General features: G+C 44.6%; 1 protein-coding gene and 1 long non-coding RNA gene across 3 annotated transcripts in view; one reads left to right on the top strand and one right to left on the bottom strand.

Moving 5' to 3' along the window:
• Positions 1–19,350, top strand: part of LOC138261611 (uncharacterized) — a 909,500-nt gene that overhangs the window by 7,859 nt on the left and 882,291 nt on the right. The window lies entirely within an intron of this gene.
• Positions 9,077–19,350, bottom strand: part of LOC138261612 (uncharacterized) — a 64,415-nt gene continuing 54,141 nt past the window's right edge. Inside the window, exons 2-4 of the long non-coding RNA XR_011199124.1 lie at positions 12,278–12,390; positions 10,412–10,524; positions 9,077–9,703 (exon numbers count right to left, since the gene is read on the bottom strand). This is a non-coding gene — a long non-coding RNA (uncharacterized lncRNA). The remainder of the gene's footprint in view (positions 9,704–10,411; positions 10,525–12,277; positions 12,391–19,350) is intronic.

Raw genomic sequence — 19,350 nt, 5'->3', positions numbered from 1 at the left:
ATTAGCATTTCGAACTTAGTGAAACCTACCTACCGGGTCCACTTTTTTGATATTATTCCTTGCCTGGTTCCTCCGAGACCAGTCATTATAGATACCAAACTCAAAAGTATATAAAATGCTCAGATTCTGTTTTTGTTCTTCAACAGCAGTGCACTACACAGGTCTACCTCACTAGGTTTGTGACTGGGAGAGAGTTACGTTGAATCAGGAGGAGGATGGAAGGAGTCTGGGCATCACTACCTCTACAGCTAGTAGAAGGGTATTGACTTCAAGGAGAAACCATGATGATAGCGAAGACTCTGAGACCTAGTACTCACTCCTCTTTGTGGACTGCAGAGAGGTGCATTGATTTGGGAAATGATGCTGCATTGCTGGCTCAAACGTAAAACTCATTTATGTTCTTGATTGGAGTCTTCTTGGTACGCTCCTAACTCCTCATGAATCTTACCCTGCTTCCTTTTTGTCCGTTACTCTTTAATACAGTTGCTGTTTTTCATTATGCAGGCCTCCTAGTCCTCTCCTACCTGAACAAAACTTGGTGAAAACTTGTTGGACCTGGCATCGGTTGGCATGGCTTCCGCAATTTTTTTTTATTATTATTATTATTTTTTTTAATGTATTGCTTCTGACCTCTTGTGTTTGACTATGTGCAGCATTTTGTTTTTGATGGTTATAGTTCTCTTGGCACTTTACAACTGACCAGTGCTGAAGTGCAAGGGCTCCCTGTGTAAATTGTATTGATTTGTTTTTCCAGGGTTGGCATATCTGATTTACAAGTAAGTCCCTAGTAAAGTGTACTGTGTGTGCCCAGGGCCTGTAAATCAAATGCTACTAGTGGGACTGCAGCACTGTTGGTGCCACGCACATGAGTAGTTCTTTAAACATGCCTTGGACCTGCCAGTGCAGTGTCTGTGTGGGCAGTTTTAAACTGCCATTTTTACCTGGCAAGTGCACCCACTTGCCAAGCCCAGAACTTCCCTCTAACTACATGTAAGTCATCTCCTAAAGTAAGCCTAAGTCAGCCCCATGGGCAGGGTGCAGTGTAATTAAAAGGTGGGACATGTACTAGTAGGTTTTACATGGCCTTATAGTGAAAAACAAATTTATCAGTATTTCACTATTGCTCCCATAGGATAACAATCGGTAATACCTTGAAATATCTTTTGTGTAATATCCCATTGGTAGACAACAGAGATATGGAGTTTGGTGTTTCTGAACTCACAATTAAAAAATACATCTTTTGGTGAAGTTGGTTTTTTGAATTGTAGGTTTGAAAATACAGCTTTTAGAAAGTTGGAATTTTCTTCCTTAGCCATTCTGTGCCTCTGCCTGTCTGTGGAATACACATATGGGTGAGGATGACACCTGGGCTGAATTCACTCTAGACATTCACACAAGGGGAGCTGAGGTATAACCTCCATCTCCTGATGACCTGTCACCAGGTTGATGGGTCTTCCTGAGCTAGATTTTTGGGAGGAGCTGATACTTGCACCTGAATAGGGCTGTGCCTGTTGTCACGCAAAGCAGTCTCCAACTCCCTGAAGAGTCTGGGGCCAGGGCAAGGAAATGCAGAGTCTTGTGCACTACAAAAACTTCTCTTAAATTTGCCTAATTCAAAGACAGACATGGTTAAACATAATGGACCTGTGATACCACATATTTGGAATCCTTCTGGACTGTGGAAATTCTGCCAGCAAGAGATGGATGCAGTAGGAGAGACTGCCACTCTGCCCGTTGCTTTGTTGTGCTGGCCTTCTTCTTCTGTCCTGGGAGTGAAAGGACTGGACTTTGATATCTACATCCTGCTTCCAAATGTACTCCAAGGGTTTTGACTGAGCTTGCCTGCTGTTGAGAAGCCATGGGGACATCGAACACTTCACCTGCCAGCACCTGGGCTGTCTTGCTGAGAGTCCAGACTTGCCAGGTGGGACCAAATCTAGTTCCTGGGTCTCTGAGTGAGTTCTGTTGTAACAAGGAAAACTCCAGCACTGACATCCAGAACAACTTCAGGACCAGCGCCGCACTGACTGCGCCACTGCCTGTAGCCATGTTCCGCGCCGAGTGCACTGACTGGGACCTCAACCGCTTATCTGCTGCAGCATGTTTGAAGTCCTGCCACAGCTTGAGTCCCAAGTGCTGGGTCCCCAAAGCCTGTGACACCCGACTCAGACTCTTCCACAGTACCTGTGGCCCCCTTGTGTAACTGCAACGCTGCAAAGTCGACACCTCACTTCTTGACCAGCTGAATTAATCAACCCTGCCTTGTTATAAGGAACCAACACCACCTCAGCTCCCCTGAAACGGTAAGGAAACACCTCACCTCCCCAGTAGCAGGAAGGAACCAACACTGCATCGGCTCCAGTGATGCCTAACTCCTCAACTCTGTGAAACGTCTTTGTTTTACTCATAGTTTTACATGGTATTTGTAGGAGGCAGGCCTTGCTTGTAGTGGGTACCAGAGGTACTTACACCTTGTGCCAGGTCCAGTTATCCCTTATTAGTGTAGAAGAGGTGTTTCTAGCAGCTTAGGCTGATAGAAGGTAGCTATGGCAAATAAGCTTAGGCTGAACTAGGAGACATGTAAAGCTCCTACTATACAACTTATATCATATGCACAATATCATAAGAAAACACAATACAGAGAGTTACTAAAAATAAAGCTACTTTATTTTTCTGACAATAAGCCAAAAGTATCTCAGTGAGCACCCTCAGTAAGAGGATAATATATATACACAAGATATATGTACACAAACCAAAATTAGGTAAGTAGTAGCAAGAAAAGCAATGCAAACAGTGTAGAATCACAATAGGTTGCAATAGGAGCACATAGGTATAGGGACAACACAAACCATATACTCCAAAAGTGGAAAGCGAACCACAAATGGACCCCAGACCTATGTGAGCTTGTAAAGGGTAGCTCGGACTGTAAGAAAACAGTGAGGGTTAGAAAAATACCCCACCCCAAGACCCTGAAAAGTAGGAGTAAAGTGCACCTACTACCCCCAGAGAGCACAGAAGTCGTGATAGGGGATTCTGCAGGAAGAACAAACACCAGCAATGCAACAACAGTGGATTTCCGGACCTGAGTACCTGTAATACATGGGGACTAAGTACAATAGTTGCAACAGTGTAGAGAGTGGGCAGGAGCCCAGGAAATGCCAGCTGAAGATGCAAGGAAGCTGCCACCGGTTGGAAGAAGCTTGGAGTTCTGCAAGCAAGAAGAGGACTAGGAACTTCTCCTTTGGAAGACGGATGTCCCACGTCGTGATGAAGCTTGCAGAGGTGTTCCCACGCAGAAAGACCGCAAACAAGCCTTGCTAGCTGCAAGAGTAGAGGTATTTGGGTGCTGCTGTGGCCCAGGAGGGACCAGGATGTCGCCACTTGGATGAGGAGACAGAGGGGGCGCCCAGCAACTCAGGGAGCCCTCACAGAAGCAGGCAGCACCTGCAAAAGCACCCTAACAGGCACTTAGAAGAAAAGTGAACCGGAGTCCACGCGAAGTCACAAAAGGGAGTCCCATGACGCTGGAGGACAACTCAGAAGGTTGTGCACTGCAGGAAGGAGTGCCGGGACCCAGGCTTGGCTGTGCACAAAGGAAATCCTGGAAGAGTGCACAGGAGCCGGAGTAGCTGCAAATCACGCGGTACACAGCAATGCAGTCTAGCGTGGGGAGGCAAGGACTTACCTCCACCACACTTGGACTGAAGAGTCACTGGACTGTGGGAGTCACTTGGACAGAGTTGCTGTGTTCCAGGGACCACGCTCTTCAGGATGAGAGGGCACCCAGAGGACCAGTGTTGCAGGCTTTTGGTGCCTGCGTTAGCAGGGGGAGGATTCCGTCGACCCACAGGAGATTTCTTCGGAGCTTCTGGTGCAGGGTGAAGACAGGCTACACCCAGAGCATGCACCACCAGGAAACAGTCGAGAAAGCCGGCAGGATTAGGCGCTACAATGTTGCTGGTAGTCGTCTTGCTACTTTGTTGCAGTTTTGCAGGAGTCCTGAGCAGTCAGCGGTCGATCCTTTGGTAGAAGGTGAAGAGGGAGATGCAGAGGAACTCTGGTGAGCTCTTGCATCCGTTATCTGAAGAATTCCCCAAAGCAGAGACCCTAAATAGCCAGAAAAGGAGGTTTGGCTACCAAGGAAGGAGGATTGGATACCAAGAGAGGTAAGAGCCTATCAGAAGGAGCCTCTGACGTCACCTGCTGGCACTGGCCACTCAGAGCAGTCCAGTGTGCCCCCTACACCTCTGTTTCCAAGATGGCAGAGGTCTGGGACACACTGGAGGAGCTCTGGGCACCTCCCCTAGGAGGTACTGGTCAGGGGAGTGGTCACTCTCCTTTCATTTGTCCAGTTTCGTGCCAGAGTAGGGCTGGGGGGATCCCTGAACCGGTGTAGACTGGCTTATGCAGAGATGGGCACCATCTGTGCCCATCAAAGCATTTCCAGAGGCTGGCGGAGGCTACTCCTCCCCAGCCCTTCACACCTATTTCCAAAGGGAGAGGGTGTAACACCCTCTCTCAGAGGAAATCCTTTGTTCTGCCTTCCTGGGCCAGGGCTTCCTGGACCCCAGGAGGGCAGAAACCTGTCTGAGGGGTTGGCAGCAGCAGCAGCTGCAGTGAAGACCCCGGAAAGGCAGTTTGGCATTACCCGGGTTCTGTGCTAGAGACCCAGGGAATCATGGAATTGTCTCCCCAATACCAGAATGGTATTGGGGTAACAATTCCATGATCTTAGACATGTTACATGGCCATGTTCGGAGTTACCATTGTGACCCTATACATAGGTAGTGACCTATGTATAGTGCACGCGTGTAATGGTGTCCCCGCACTCACAAAGTCCGGGGAATTTGCCCTGAACAATGTGGGAGCACCTTGGCTAGTGCCAGGGTGCCCACACACTAAGTAACTTTGCACCCAACCTTCACCAGGTGAAGGTTAGACATATAGGTGACTTATAAGTTACTTAAGTGCAGTGGTAAATGGCTGTGAAATAACGTGGACGTTATTTCACGCAGGCTGCAGTGGCAGGCCTGTTTAAGAATTGTCAGAGCTCCCTATGGGTGGCAAAATAAATGCTGCAGTCCATAGGGATATCCTGGAACCCCAATACCTTGGGTACCTCAGTACCATATACTAGGGAATTATATGGCTGTACCAGTATGCCAATGTAAATTGGTAAATTTAGTCACTAGCCTGTTAGTAACAAATTTGGAAAGCAGAGAGAGCATAACCACTGAGGTTCTGGTTAGCAGAGCCTCAGTGAGACAGTTAGGCATCACACAGGGAACACATACAGGGCACATACTTATGAGCACTGGGGCCCTGCCTGGCAGGGTCCCAGTGACACATAGACTAAAACAACATATGTACAGTGAAATATGGGGGTAACATGCCAGGCAAGATGGTACTTTCCTACAGTATTGTACCCAGGGTCCGTACAACTCTGTCCAGCCTGCACTCCCTCACAAATGGCGCCGGACTGTTGGAGATGACTCTGCAAGATGTTGTGATGGCCCAATTGGACCTATTTTGTTTCTAAGCGCCATACTAAGATTTAATCTTTGCAAATTTGTGTCTTTACTTGAGTGTTTTGTTGTTTTGGTCTTGTTTTACTCTGATAAATATTGGCTGTTTTTCTAAACGTGTGTGGAGTACTTTTGTGGTGTTTTCACTGTTAGTTTGTGTGTATATACAAATTTACACTTCACATTGCTTCTGAGATCAGCCTGACTGCTTAATCCACTCTACCAATGGGGTGAACAGGGTTTATCTTAGCTGTGTGACACTCTTACCCTGATTAAAGTGTGTGTGGGGAAGGGGGGACCCTGCTTGGGCAGGGTGCAGACCACTGCCAACTAGAGACCCCATTTCTAACAAACTCAACAATCCAGCTTATCTACTGGAGAGGTTCAGCCAAGCACCCAAGAGTGACGGACATTCCAAGAAGAATGGCGATGCAAAGCCCAATTTAGCAATACAGTATCATTTTCCTTTCAACAGTCCATCTTTAGAGCTTGATGGGTTATCTTCAGGCCTCCATAATTTCTATCTTTCAAACCTAGGAGACATAACATTTAGAGATACTATCTTGGGTCTCTCTGGGACAGAAGGACTGTTGGCAGTGCATTAACTGAACTGTCATACTTATCCCTTCAGTTTACTTCCACAACAGATTGATGGTATGCTGTTCAGCGCCCCGATGAATATTGTCTGGTTTCTTCTGTATAGTGATTATCTCCATCACTCCTTTCTCCAAATCTCCTTTTCTATCCACTTGAACGCCAGCCCTCTTCCCCCGGGCTGTTTGATTTATTGATGTGACTTAATTTTACGCCATAAATGGATCACACACTTGCCGGAGCAGATGTGGTGAAAGTGACACCAACTCACTGCATGACATTCTATTACCTGAGCTATATTCCACACCAGCCCAAACAACATCCTCATCAAGGTCTTGTGTTGATTTAAATGCTAAAGCTTGTTGAGCCACTCGTGACTCTGAGCCCACTTCTCCTGACTTAAGGATTTCATTTCCTAAGTTTAATGAAAACTAAATACTATTTCCCCTTTGCTCAGAAGTTGATATTGCTAGTTTTTAGGGCTTGTCTAGGCAGCGCATATGCTGTCTCTTCGAGACCTGCTGTTATCTACTTTGTGGGCTTCGAGCATGCCAGCCGCTTATCATTCGTTCTTTTCTGTGCTCTTCTGAAAACCTGGCTTTTCATTGGTGCATGGCTGTATTTGTCCCTCCTTTCGGTGTTTGGTTCCCTCGCACCGCTACTGGCCCTATAAATTGTACTCCTTACTTCCTGTCTATTTGGGTTAGCTTATGGCACACTATGGCATGGGAAGGGAACATTGTCCTTAAACGCAGCTACTCCCCCTGCCTTTCGATTTTGAGTGCAAGTGGTAACAGGCCTGTAAGTCTTGTCATGGCACCGCTTTCATGTTTCACCATTGCACACATTTTGAGTAGCATGGTGCCTCACAGCTGCAGCTGGTTGCTGTAGGTCTTAGCGCTTTGGAGAACTGGTGATTTTTGTCTTTGTGCATGCCTTTGCTCGGAACAAGCATGCCCTTTACAGTGCCCCCGGGGCACTAGCACGCATCCACTCCAGTGTGCCTTTGTTGGGAATACCCATGTGCTTAGGAGTTTCCCAGAGACCACTGCCTCTTGGAGGACTTGCACTGCACAGATAAGCACAGAGTCCTCAAAACCTCCCCCCTGCTCTGACAGCACCGCATCGGAGAGAAAGTATTTACTCTGATGCAAGCAGAGGAGTGCGGTGCACCTCTCAGCTGCTTGCCTACATTCACTATGCTGTTCTGAGAGGCAGGCGGGAATTAACTCTTACTCTGAAAGAACTCCAAAGTGGTTGATGAACCTGCTTTTGCAGCAATTTGCTTATAGTTGTATTTTTATTTGTAATTGATAGTTCTATCCATTCCATTCAGTCTTGCATGTTTCCTTTGCCCACATCCCTAAATGTGCCTAATTTGTGACACCACTAAGTCAAGTACGTCATGTGATCAGGCTTTGTAAATCAGGCCACCTCAATCACATGCCCAAGCAAGGGCAGTCAGTGACGGAGGGAGACCAACATAGAGCTGTAATACATGGCTAAAGGACATTGACAATGCCAGAGCTCTTGGATGTCTGCATAGGTGAGACCTATTGGTTTTGCCAGTGCTTGTTATCCTATCAGGTCTTCGTTGTTTCAAATACTGTGATTGTGGTATTTGGTCTCAGTCTTCCTAAAGTTCTGATATAATACATGATCCACTAACTGATTTTTCAGTCTAATTGACAGTGAGTTATAAGCCTTTGCTTAATCCTGCAGTTGGTGTTCGCACAGGTGGGAGTGGCACCTTGTTTTGTTTGTTAGCATGCTAGCCAACTACCACCCCTTAATATAAGGTACCACCTTGGGAAACCCTGCACTAAGAAGACCGAGTTATCAGCCCTCGCTTCATCTATTCAGGTAAGAGAAGAACTATGGATTGAAGTGAACTTGTTTAGTTGGTAAATAACTTCTACTGAAGATGTCTGTGTAACTAGGTTTTTGTATGCAAAATAGGCAATGGCAAACATCCACTAGTGGTCAATATAGTTGGAGGGCGGTAGAACAAGGATATAAGTAAATGATGTGGGTTTTATCTTTTTTGTTGTGTTTTTTTTTGTTTTTTTTACAGATTTAAACAAGCATTTGCAACGCAGTGGGTCTTGCATTTGCTTGAGTTGGAGCTACTGGCAGTGTAAATTCATAACTGGACTCTTGCCACATAAATTGGTCAACGCTGCCTCATAATTTGGCCTCTTTCTATCACAATTAAGGTGGCCCTGCATATAACTAAAGCACTTCCATTTACCTTCATCCTCTATCGGCAGCCCAAAATGACAATGTTGCCATTTTGCATCCTAACTTAAATCTGCCATGCTAATTCCAATAGAAAACCACTTTCACCACCTCCCCATCAGAGTTGCTGGGTGTTTAACACAATTCCCAAAAAGAGACACAAGATAGCCAAGGAGGAATAACAAGAAAAATAAACTAGAAGGGTCACCCAAACATATCAAGAGTGTTCAAACGGTCATAATGTAATAATGATGTAAAGTTGTCCTCAATCATGGTCATAATTGCAATGAGAGGTTAATAAAAACCTATACAATTAGCCACTTTGCTACTTCTGTGTTTTTAGTAAAGCACTTATCAGTTACAAGTATTTTTGGGAAAGCTATGGACTGAGTAGGGGAGAGCCAAAATAAATTAATTTGATTAGGTAACAGTTTGAACAATGTGACCAGTGCTCCAATACTGCAAATGGAGTTTGTGCTGTTGGCACAGAGAGGGCCATGGCTGCCACGGAGTAGGGAGAGACAAAAGGAAAAAATAGTTCTCCCATGCCCCAGTATATCTGCAATTGTGCAATTATCCATGTTGAGGGGAGTCAGTCTGCAAGGCGGTAACAAAATGCTTCAAGGCGGGGACAAACTTAAAGCACTTACCAATGACATCACAGGATTTTTGAAAGTTAAGCCCATGAACAAGTGAGTGATGGGCATGATTAAAAGTCCACAGGTAGATAATAGATCGGAAAGTGCTTGCACACTCAATGTAAAAACAGGATACACTAAAAGACATCAGTACAAACTAAAATGCCAAAATATTTATTTGAGGTATAAATGGAATAAAGTAATTATCCATTTTAACATTTTTATACAAATAGAAAACCCAACCTTTCCATCTACAACAGTTCAGCCCCCCACCCCTCTATCAAATGGCTCATCACAAAGCAACACAAGAAGCAAAAGTCTACAGTGAAAGTGAAAAAAAAAAAAAAAAACAGCCCCAAGTCCCTCCCACTGAAACAAAACATTTAAAAGAAGGGCTTAGAGGGCATTGTCTATTTGGGTGCGTAGCTGGTCCAGGCTCGGCTCGATGCTTTCCACTTGCCTCTCCAGCCAGTCCAGCTGCCGCAGAATGGACCACAGCAATGTCCTCTGAAGGGCAGAGAGTGTGGCAGTTGGGGCCCTTGACAGCTGGCGGCACCAGCAATGTAATGGTTGGGGCTGGCTTGCTGAACTGGGGCCCAGGTCAGAGGCAGCTTCCTCTGCCTCTTATCCTCCAGGGCCACCAGCTGCCAGTATTCTGACTGGATGGCCTCCAGCCGCTGCCACCACAGACGGGCTGCTACCTCCTGTCTGGTGGGTAATGTTGGTGGATTAGCAGGAGTAGCCATATTGAGGAAAAACAAAGAAGACAAATTGTCAACAATACTCTGTGCAAATGCTTGTTTAAAATTAAGTAATGGGTGGCACAGTGACAGTACATTGCTGGTCCCCTAGGGCCAATTTTAGTCTTTAAGCCACACATGCCTCACATAAAAAGCACTTATTTGCATTTTTTTCTTTTCTAGTAACTAAACAGACACTTTGAGTGGAAAAATAAATTACCTCTATTTAATGAGTAAGGCACTATGGAGTAAAAGTTGTTGTGTTAAATTAATAAAGACATTCTAGCCATCACTTTGGGTACTTTGCTACTGTCAGCAGCTGTAGTTGACAGTTATCTATCTTTAATTCCAGTGGCCCTGATCTTCTCCCCATGGCTTTCACTTTCTACTCTGACTCGAAGATAGAGAATAATAAGCAAGATACTACATCATATATAACATGCAGATATCATTATCCTATCTGCCTTAAGTACACAGTAGGGAAAATGATGCACTACAAGAAAAGGAATGGGCTATATAGATTGTATTTGACACGTTAGTTACAGAATATCTCTTACACCAATCTTTAAATCAAATCAGGCACTTAGTCCCACTTTACTTACTGGCCTCTCCCACCACCACAAATTATTTCCAACATTTTATTCAATGGGCAGTAAGGAAAGGAAACTTGACTTACTGTACTGCAGAGTTAGGTAGAGGGATTAGGTGGGTAGGTAGAACTCTCTCTATAGAATAAAGGGGTGTCGCTGATCCTCGCTTCATGTGCCTAAGCTTTGGTCTAATCACTCACTGTAATAGATGGAAAACTTAAATGAAAAATCTGAACGGTGTGAAATAAATCTCTTATGGGAATCAATGAAATATATTTTGGGATCACTTCACATGTCCATAAAAATGTGGTACGTCTTTTTTTTTTTCTTTAATTTAGTTTTTGGTAGGCTGGGACGGAAGAACATATGAAAGAATAAAGGAGTGAAGTACTAGGAGGAGACTGAGTGGGTGAATGAAAACACACCTTGTGTTTGGTTTGCACTGCATTGAAAGCTTTGGAAATGCTGCATTAACTAAAGAAGACAAGCATTGCAATCACAAATTGAACCTTACTGCACTTCGGTCATGGGTGACAAAATGCCATGGGCATGGAGGGGGGGTTGATGAAGGATGGGATACATATATGCCTCGCTTAACAAATACAGTGAGTCGAGATTAGAGCAAAAATTTAAGTACCCTCCCACACACCACTTGGAACCATAGCTTTGATACCCATAAAACAAAGTACGCAAAGTAGGTGAGCAGCATGCCCCTCTCAGAAGAGCTCCCTTGTTTATTCACCCAAACAATTATTCAACCATCCTTTTATTCTTCCTACTGTATTCACCCATAGCCACCATGATTTAAGCTTTACTTTCTCTCATCCAGTCTTTCACCAACATTTCTAATCCTTCCAGTGTCCACCCTTTCTTTCAATCCTTTCACCCATCCTTTCTTTTAACTTCCGTTCTTTCCCGTTTCCATTAAGCCATCATTTTTAGTGTACATTATGCGCGCTTTTGCTGAATTGTAGATGGAAGACGATATAACTCAACCACGCTAATGCCGATAAACCATGGGTTCATGATGACGAGTCACAACTCCTTTTTAGCTAGTGAGTATAATAGTAATTGTCAATAAGCAAGCAATGTGACTTAACGCTGCCCGTCCCTGACACTTTCTTCCCCCTCCAGTTGACTTTCCTCAGGCAGCGGCACTTAGTTGGTGTGGCCAGGGAAAAATTATACACTTTTTAAGATGGCAGATATGCCTCTCCTTTAATTTTTTATATTTATATATAATTTTCTTTTTTTCCTCCTCAGAAAAATACAACCGCAATACATCACTACATTTTGGTTAGCACTGCAGTATCTTAAGCGAGGTAGTCAGGCTAACCAAAACCTTTTCGTAATGGAGGGGCAGTGCTATAGCCGAGGATGACTCTGCATCATTAAAGTGCAATGAAGGGCTGTAGTAATAATGGCCCATGAAAGACATTGTGTTGGTTGGCAAATGCAGTGGGACCTCATGCTTTACAGTCATGCTGCACGGTCATGAGAACTGCTGGTATCTGTATGAATGAATTGCACGGCAGGGGTGATCCATGGCTATTTTCACATTCTCTGTTAGAGCATGAACCAGCAAAAGAGCGTTTTTAACACAAACACACACACACATATATATGGTCCATATTTGTTTACTTTGGCCTACTGTCTTCACAGTAGACAGTACAGTACCAAACACTGTTAGCCTTTCAGTTCCACATGATATATAGGGGAGGGTGAAAGACTTCCAGCAAAACAGAAGAAATCTACAGACTAGTACAGACCAGAAAAAGTTTGCTACCAAAACAGCTATGAAATATGGTATAAAGAGAATGCAGGGATTAACAGGAATTAAACAAATTGGATATGGGAGGCGGAGGGAGACAGTATGAAAAGGCAAAATTAAAAGTAGTGTATAATAGTGGGCAGAGATAAAAGTTGGGACAATGATAAATCATAGGACTTACTGGGATGAGCAGATCCTTCAACAGTCGCACTGGTGGTCAGCACCTCCTCCCCAGGTCCTTCCATATCTACCTCTTTTTGCCCCCTCCTTAGGTGCTGATGTAAAAAATAAAGACTACAAAAAAATAGGTTAGTGATACAGTTAATCTCCAAGTTTATAACTGGCAAACACATTAACACTGTACTTATCTAAATCAGAACCCCTATGGTACCAGTATCCACTATTGTTGAGTTGGCCATACTAATCCTAAAATCCGTATTCCAAATTTCTTTAACAAACTACATTTGGAACTAATGCATTGTAATGAAGGATCTTTGGTTCTATTCTAATTTCTCAACCTCCTTGATGAACCAACTGTCTTCCTTTTTTTTTTTTTTTTGCCATGCATAGATGCCTACTAGTACTACACATCACTGTGAAATGGATATCATTAATTCACTATGGTGCTGGAAGACTGCATTGGCTTTGTATGTAATGAGCCAAAGTGAGCACTTATGAGTTCGATTGGGTAGCACAGAGCACCTGCCTAGCTTGAACTGAATCACACAATATTCTTAATGTAAACTAAACTTAACTTAACCAAGTGTAAGCAGCACCTTCTTCTGAGGGGGAGGGGAGGAGGGTAAGTGGTAAGCATTGTAAAATGCAACAAACTAATATTCACTGCACCCCAGGAATCTCAATGCCTGCCAGGTCTTGCTGCCAGTCTAGGATAGCAGCCTGTTGGTGTGCTGGACTTTGCTGGTGCGCCCCCACACTCCTGCACACCCTCCCCAATGCTGCTATCGTTCCCACAGTGGGTAGCCACTGCCAGGCCTGCTGCCAGCATGGAGGAGAGGTGCAGCTGCACGGAAAAACAAGTGCTGCCATCTCACAAAAGATTGCCTGGGTCTGCATCCCTAGGTGGCGCTGCCATCCCCAAGGTAGGCGGCTGTTGCTGGCTGTTCAGAGGGCTTGGCACTGCTGTTTCTCAGGTCATCCTGCTCTGCCATTATGCTGGGTGGGGTAAAGAAACAGGAAAAGGAAGGAATACGGAAGTATAGTGAAAAATAAGCCAATATGAAAAGTCAAAGAAAAACACGAGAGAAATGTAAAATACAGACAGAAAAAACACAAATACAATCAACATGAAGGATATATTATTTGGGAGGGTGGAGGATTGAAAATATTGAGAAGGGATAAAAAGAAAAAACAGGCCCAGCACGATGAACAGAGTAAGAAAAGAAGATTGACGCACCCTTGCAAACTGCGTGATACAGTTGTGCGTGATTTTGGAACGCAAGGATGTACTCTGCATTGTGGTTAATGTGAAATGCAACGCGAACTGGTGCATCTGGAAATTCAACCCACTTGCAGAACTCTGCATAGCAGAGTATTTTGACCACTCTGGGGTTCTGCATTGTGAGACTACGCAAACTCCATCCAGGCTTAATTGTAAGTGAACGTGTCAATGTAGACCAAATTGATGGGGAGAAATTGCTTTGACATGCTGTACTTGTAGTGTTGATGTCACTGTTACTCAATTTTTTACATTTTTTTTTTTTTTAATTGGGAGTATCACTGACACGCTTTACTCATGATGTGCGTGTTTTTGTACAAGGGGTGGGGGGGGCATCCAGTCAACAGATAATGAAATCCAGTAGTGTTGTATTTGTTTTAAAGTGTGGGTGTCACTGTGATGAGATGCAGGTACCCTGAAGAAAGAAAGAAAATCTTTATAGCCTTTCCATTTCAAAATAGTGTTGACTTTGCATGATGGTGCACTGGCATGATTACATGTGCCAAGAACGAATGCTTCCAAATTGATAGCATGTGCTGAGAAAGCGGAATGCGACTGATCAAATCTCGTATAATGCTATTACACGAGGAAGTCTGCGAGCAAAGACGCAGGGGCCTTCACTTGCAAGGTGGCAGATAAATTAATGTTTTTTTAAAAGTGCATGACGCACTCATACCCTTACAAAAGTGTAACTGTAGCCCATGGATAAATCACTTATCTGCTATGCTTCATTTGACAATCAAAGGTCATTATTGTAGTCAGGCCGTCACATGTAGAAATGCTCGCGTACACTAGTCAGACTACACGGGTGACTCCCATAAATCAATGTGCATCCATCCATAGTGTCGCTCGTTGTCAACTTATGGAAGTGTAACACAGCAAACACACAGAAGAAGCTGGCTTGTAAAATTGGTTTATTCATTCTTTTCATTAACAGCACCAGGAGACAACTTCACTTAGTATTCAAATATAACATTCCACCCACAACTTAAAACACTTGCTGATCCGACATCATACAGAACACTGTATGAAATACAGATCACAACACTCCTTTATAAAGTTATCTGTACTATCCTCTCCTGTAATGCTCGATGAAGCATCCTTCAATGTAATACATTCCTAAGAATGTTATTTATTGGTGGCGTCTGTGTCCTCACCTGTGGAACCAACTCCTTTGAGTCATGGTTCTTCTTTATGCTTTTTCGTGCTCAGTGTCAAAAATGTAGTCTCCCATCTTTTACTCCCTTCCCAGCTACCTCAGTCCACCATCAGTCACTAGCTACGTTTACGTCTGGGTGGAAGAAGACACTCTGCATCATTACGTATCTTGGCCTGCCTTTATAGAAAAGTGGTCTTTCTGTCCTCTTTATTATACATTACTGTGCCATATTTTTAGTCTTGATCTGAATAATAGAATCTGTCCCACAAGCTGCACGTTTAGTCTGAGTGTTGGAAACTCATCCAAATATGCCTTAATGTGTGACCATTTTAAGTGAAAGACATGTGGCTCAAAGGCATGCCATCTATATCCTCAGGCATTTTGTAGTCCCTATTGACGCTCTTTTTTTTTTTTTTTTTAGGTTTATATGAGAGCGGGTATTTCCCCTCATAGTATCGCTCCCAACTCTATCCCCAGCTTTCAATTTTCAATCCTGTGGGTCTCAGAAATTTGCTGTTAGTGGGTAGGCATGGGACCTGCCCCTATTGTGAAGTAGCCCCACTTGTTTCAGGGTTGATGTCTTCCCTTTAGCTCTGTTTTTAAAGAGCTTTAATGGTGATAGTAAATCCTTCTGGAAATATTTGTATAGAGAACATGTGAAGAGTGCACTGACTGCTAGTCAAATAACCAACTCCATGTAAATTTTCCCATCCCCTCCAGGGCTTCAATTTGACTCATTTTGTCTGCCTGACAATCTAGGCGGAGGGTCTCTATGAAAATAAAGTGCAGATTAATGCCAATAATTTGTTTGGTCTGAAATACGAGTTAGTGCTGTGGCCTGTTAAGATATTTAACCTGTTTTCTTGGAAATTGTAATCGTTACCTTTTCTCCCACAAAAAGACTAGCAACTCATTTCCCAATACCTAAATGTTGTATTTTTATCCATTTCAAACATGTGCCGTAGATTATTAGTGAGTTTACTTTTCAGTTGTTAAATATTTTCTCCTGCTATGGCTTAAGGCTCTTTTAGGGTCTCCCCTAAGATAGCATATGTGCAGTCTGTTGTGGGAAATAGTGTTAGCTTACAGTGGCCTTAAACCCCACCCTTTGCTTACCATTGGTTGGATTTTCTTTTTGTCACTCTTTGCTTGCTTCTAGTGTTTGTTCCTCCCCTGGAGAATGAACCCATTGCTTGTTTCCTTTCACTGCTACCTTTTCAGAGGGAGGGGGGGGGGGGGGTGTGTGTGTGTGTGTGTGTGAGAGATCAGTGCAACCAACTGGCAGAGGTCTAGTTGTTGCCAGCTGTTCTGCCCAAATCTAGACTTGCAGTATAAAATGACCCCCAATCTATGGACGCATAGCTCCTGGATGGGCCAGGTACCTGGCCCCTCCCAAATCAAACACTCAAGTTTAATTCTCGATTTACCTTCACGCTCGAAATATTGTCTGACAGAACAGCTGTTTGCACCGGTGGGCCGTGGAGGAGTTGTCCATCAGAATAAGATCTACATATGCAAACCCAACATACTTGGGACTGCAGTTAGACCTTCTTATACTCTCCCCACCACATGTTTTAATCCCTGTCAGTCAGATCCCAGTCAAAAATAACTCTGCCCCATGATTCAATGTGACCCTCATGTTGGCCAAAAAACACTGTAAAGCTTGAACATGCCTGGAGGAAACTTATGATAGCACCTCAAAAGTGCAACCCAAATCCGCAATAAAGGCATAATCACAAACTAATTATGAAGCCCAGGACAGAGTCTAATAAAATCAGTAACGGGAATAATCCAGCCAATGAAATGTTCAACCTAGTTAACAGTCTAACAAAACCAATGCTATCAGCTGACCTTATACTCTCTAGCGAACGCTACAGTAAGCTGGCAAGATCAAGGACATATATTTCCTCCACCTCCGAGCAGTTGGATGGCAGTCATACCAAAGAACATCAGTCCTAAGGCCACCCTGAGCATGTTGCCACCACTATGCCCAGTCTCTTTACCAGCCGTTTGCAGCCAAGTTAAATCTGTCTCTCCCAACAACCCATCAGATCTAGTTTTGAAACTCCTGCATCTTCTCCCTTCCTTTCTAGAAATTAGCAATCTCCTCCGGTCATCTGCCTCTGTACCTGTTCCATTTAAGCACGCCAAAGTCATTCCCCTGCTTAAACTCTCTTTGTATTCTACAAAGCCGAAGAACTATTGCCCTATTTCCCTCCTACCTTTCCCGGCCAAGCTAACTAAGAAAGGTCTGTAGCATTCTGACAAAGTTTTTGGAAGAACAAATAATTTTGGATCTGTTCCAAAACTGCTTTAGGCCTGCACAGAATCATCCCTATTCTGTCAATCTCCTTGGCTCTATGTATGAAGGCAAGTCTTCGGCCCTGCTAAACTTGAGCTCTGCATTTGATACTGTCTCATAAAATAATACAGCCCTTACACAATATAGGCGTACCTGGGCTAGTGCTGTGCTGGTTCTCCTTTTTGAGCTAGTGCATCTCCCAGCTTCTCTCCTCCCTTTGCATCCAACTATCAATCTCTGCATTATGGAGTCCTTCACAGCTTTTCTTTGAGCCCTACCCCATTTAATATTTAAATCAAATCACCTGCATAAGTTGTAGAATCAATGGAGCTTACGTTCGTATCATATGGACAATGCCTAGCTCATTCTTTTTCTTTCTGCAAGAGATGGACAATTTTCAAAAACAAATGCTTGTGGTTGCTAAGTGGATGAACAATTGCATGAGATTAAAAGTCAGAAAGACCAACATTCTTCTCCTGGGTAAATCCTCCCACACCTGGGGCGACCAGTGGTGGCCTACCACTCTTGGTCCACCTCCCATATGGGCTATTAAAAACCTAGTAATTTGGATGGACTACACCCTGATCTTTCAAGGCCTAAGCCAAATATTTGATAGGCGTTGGTTTCTGGCTCCTGTGATGCCTTAAACCTATCAGGGATTTTTTTCCCCCCCTCCAACCCCCACACCAGGCAAACCATTTAAGCTTTGTGTGGTTATTTTATTTATTTATTTTTGGCCTGGCTGACTGCTGTAATTCCTTTATCTCCGGAGCAAACTGGGATGTGACTAGGAAACTTCAGATAGCCAAAAATGCTGCAGCTAGGCTGCTGATCTAACTCCCAAAATTGTTATGACTCTAGGCTTCTCCAGAAGCTACAGTGGTTCCCTGTGGGCAAGCGAATAAACTTTAAAACCCTGTGCAGTGCTCACAAGTCCCTGCGCTTCCAGGGGCCCTCCTATCCTTGACAATCTGATATCACCCTATTTGCCATAACGAGCTCCCCCATCTCGTGTCCTCAATCAGGCCTCTCTTCCTTGTGAGCAAGAGCAGGAGGCTGCTCCTTCAAGCCTTGGCCTGACCATATGGAACACATTTTCTATCCCTCAAGGGATTTCCTGCAGTGCAGATGGTTTTGGACCTCCCTAAGACCTGACTGTTCCCCAATTAGCTCCACCTATCCCCCTCTACGCAGGCAGTCTGTTCCTTTATTGTGTTCAGTGCTGGGAAGCCCCTTTTATCGGGGCAGCTACTTACTATACAAGATAATGTAGCCTTTTCTAGCGGTCTCCATGTATTTCATGTTCCTCTTTCTTATTCTTGTGTTTCTCCCCTTGGCCTCTCTACCACCGTTGCAGTTCTTGCTTCCCCACCCCTCCGATGTCCATGTGCATCCACACCTGCCAAACTTCTGACCATTTGCTTCCCTACCAACTGTTCTCCATGTGCTTACCTATCTAACCACCCGTGTTTGTGTGTGCTTTGCTCTGCTTACGCTCTGTGCATGTGCTTCCTCGCCCCCCCTGCCGTCCATGGTCCATGTGCTGTCTGCACCCACTCAACCTCCATCGTCCATGTCCTTCACCCTCACACACCCTACGTTGTCCATGTGCTTGCCCACCATGTGTGTGTGCTTGACTGCCCACCCTTCATTGTCTGCTTCCCTGCCCACCATCAATCAGGGATTTGTAAAGCGCACTACACTACTTGTGATGTGCTTCCTTGTCCGCCCATTCTTCATTGACCATGTCCTCCCCTACTGCCTGCCCACCGTTGTCTGTGTGTATTGTTCACCCACCCTCTGTGTGCTTAAACCCACCCATGTATGTGCACTTCGCCCCACCCTCTGTTGTGCATGCTTCCACCCTCCAATGCCAGTGTGACTCCACTCGCCCCCTCATTTGCTTTTGTGCTTTCCCGCCTGCAGTCGGTGTGCTTTATCTGTTGTCACTGTGCTTCTCCCTGCCTGTCCTTTGTCATTTATGTTTCACCCAGTCTGTGTGCTTACCCACCCACTTTCCTTTTGAATGTGCTTATTTGTCCATGTGCTTCTCCATCCACCCTGTGTGCTTCCTCCCAAACACCACATCCTTCTCTGCCCATCCAACCTCCACAGTCTGTATGCTGCTGTGCCCAACCTCCAATCCATATGCTTCCCCACCCATCCACCATGGTCCGTATGCTATCCCACTGTGTATGCTTTCTGACCCACCCCTGCTGCCTGTATGCTTCCCCACCCCGTCTGAATGATTCCCGACCAACCCTCCATCATCAGGGTACTTCCTCATTGTTGTCTCACGTAGCCTTTTGCCTCCTCACCCTTATTCTTATCACC

Source organism: Pleurodeles waltl, chromosome 10 (assembly GCF_031143425.1).
Source record: "Pleurodeles waltl isolate 20211129_DDA chromosome 10, aPleWal1.hap1.20221129, whole genome shotgun sequence".
NCBI classification, from domain to species: Eukaryota; Metazoa; Chordata; class Amphibia; order Caudata; family Salamandridae; genus Pleurodeles; species Pleurodeles waltl.
This window is presented reverse-complemented; position numbering and strand designations above follow the sequence as displayed.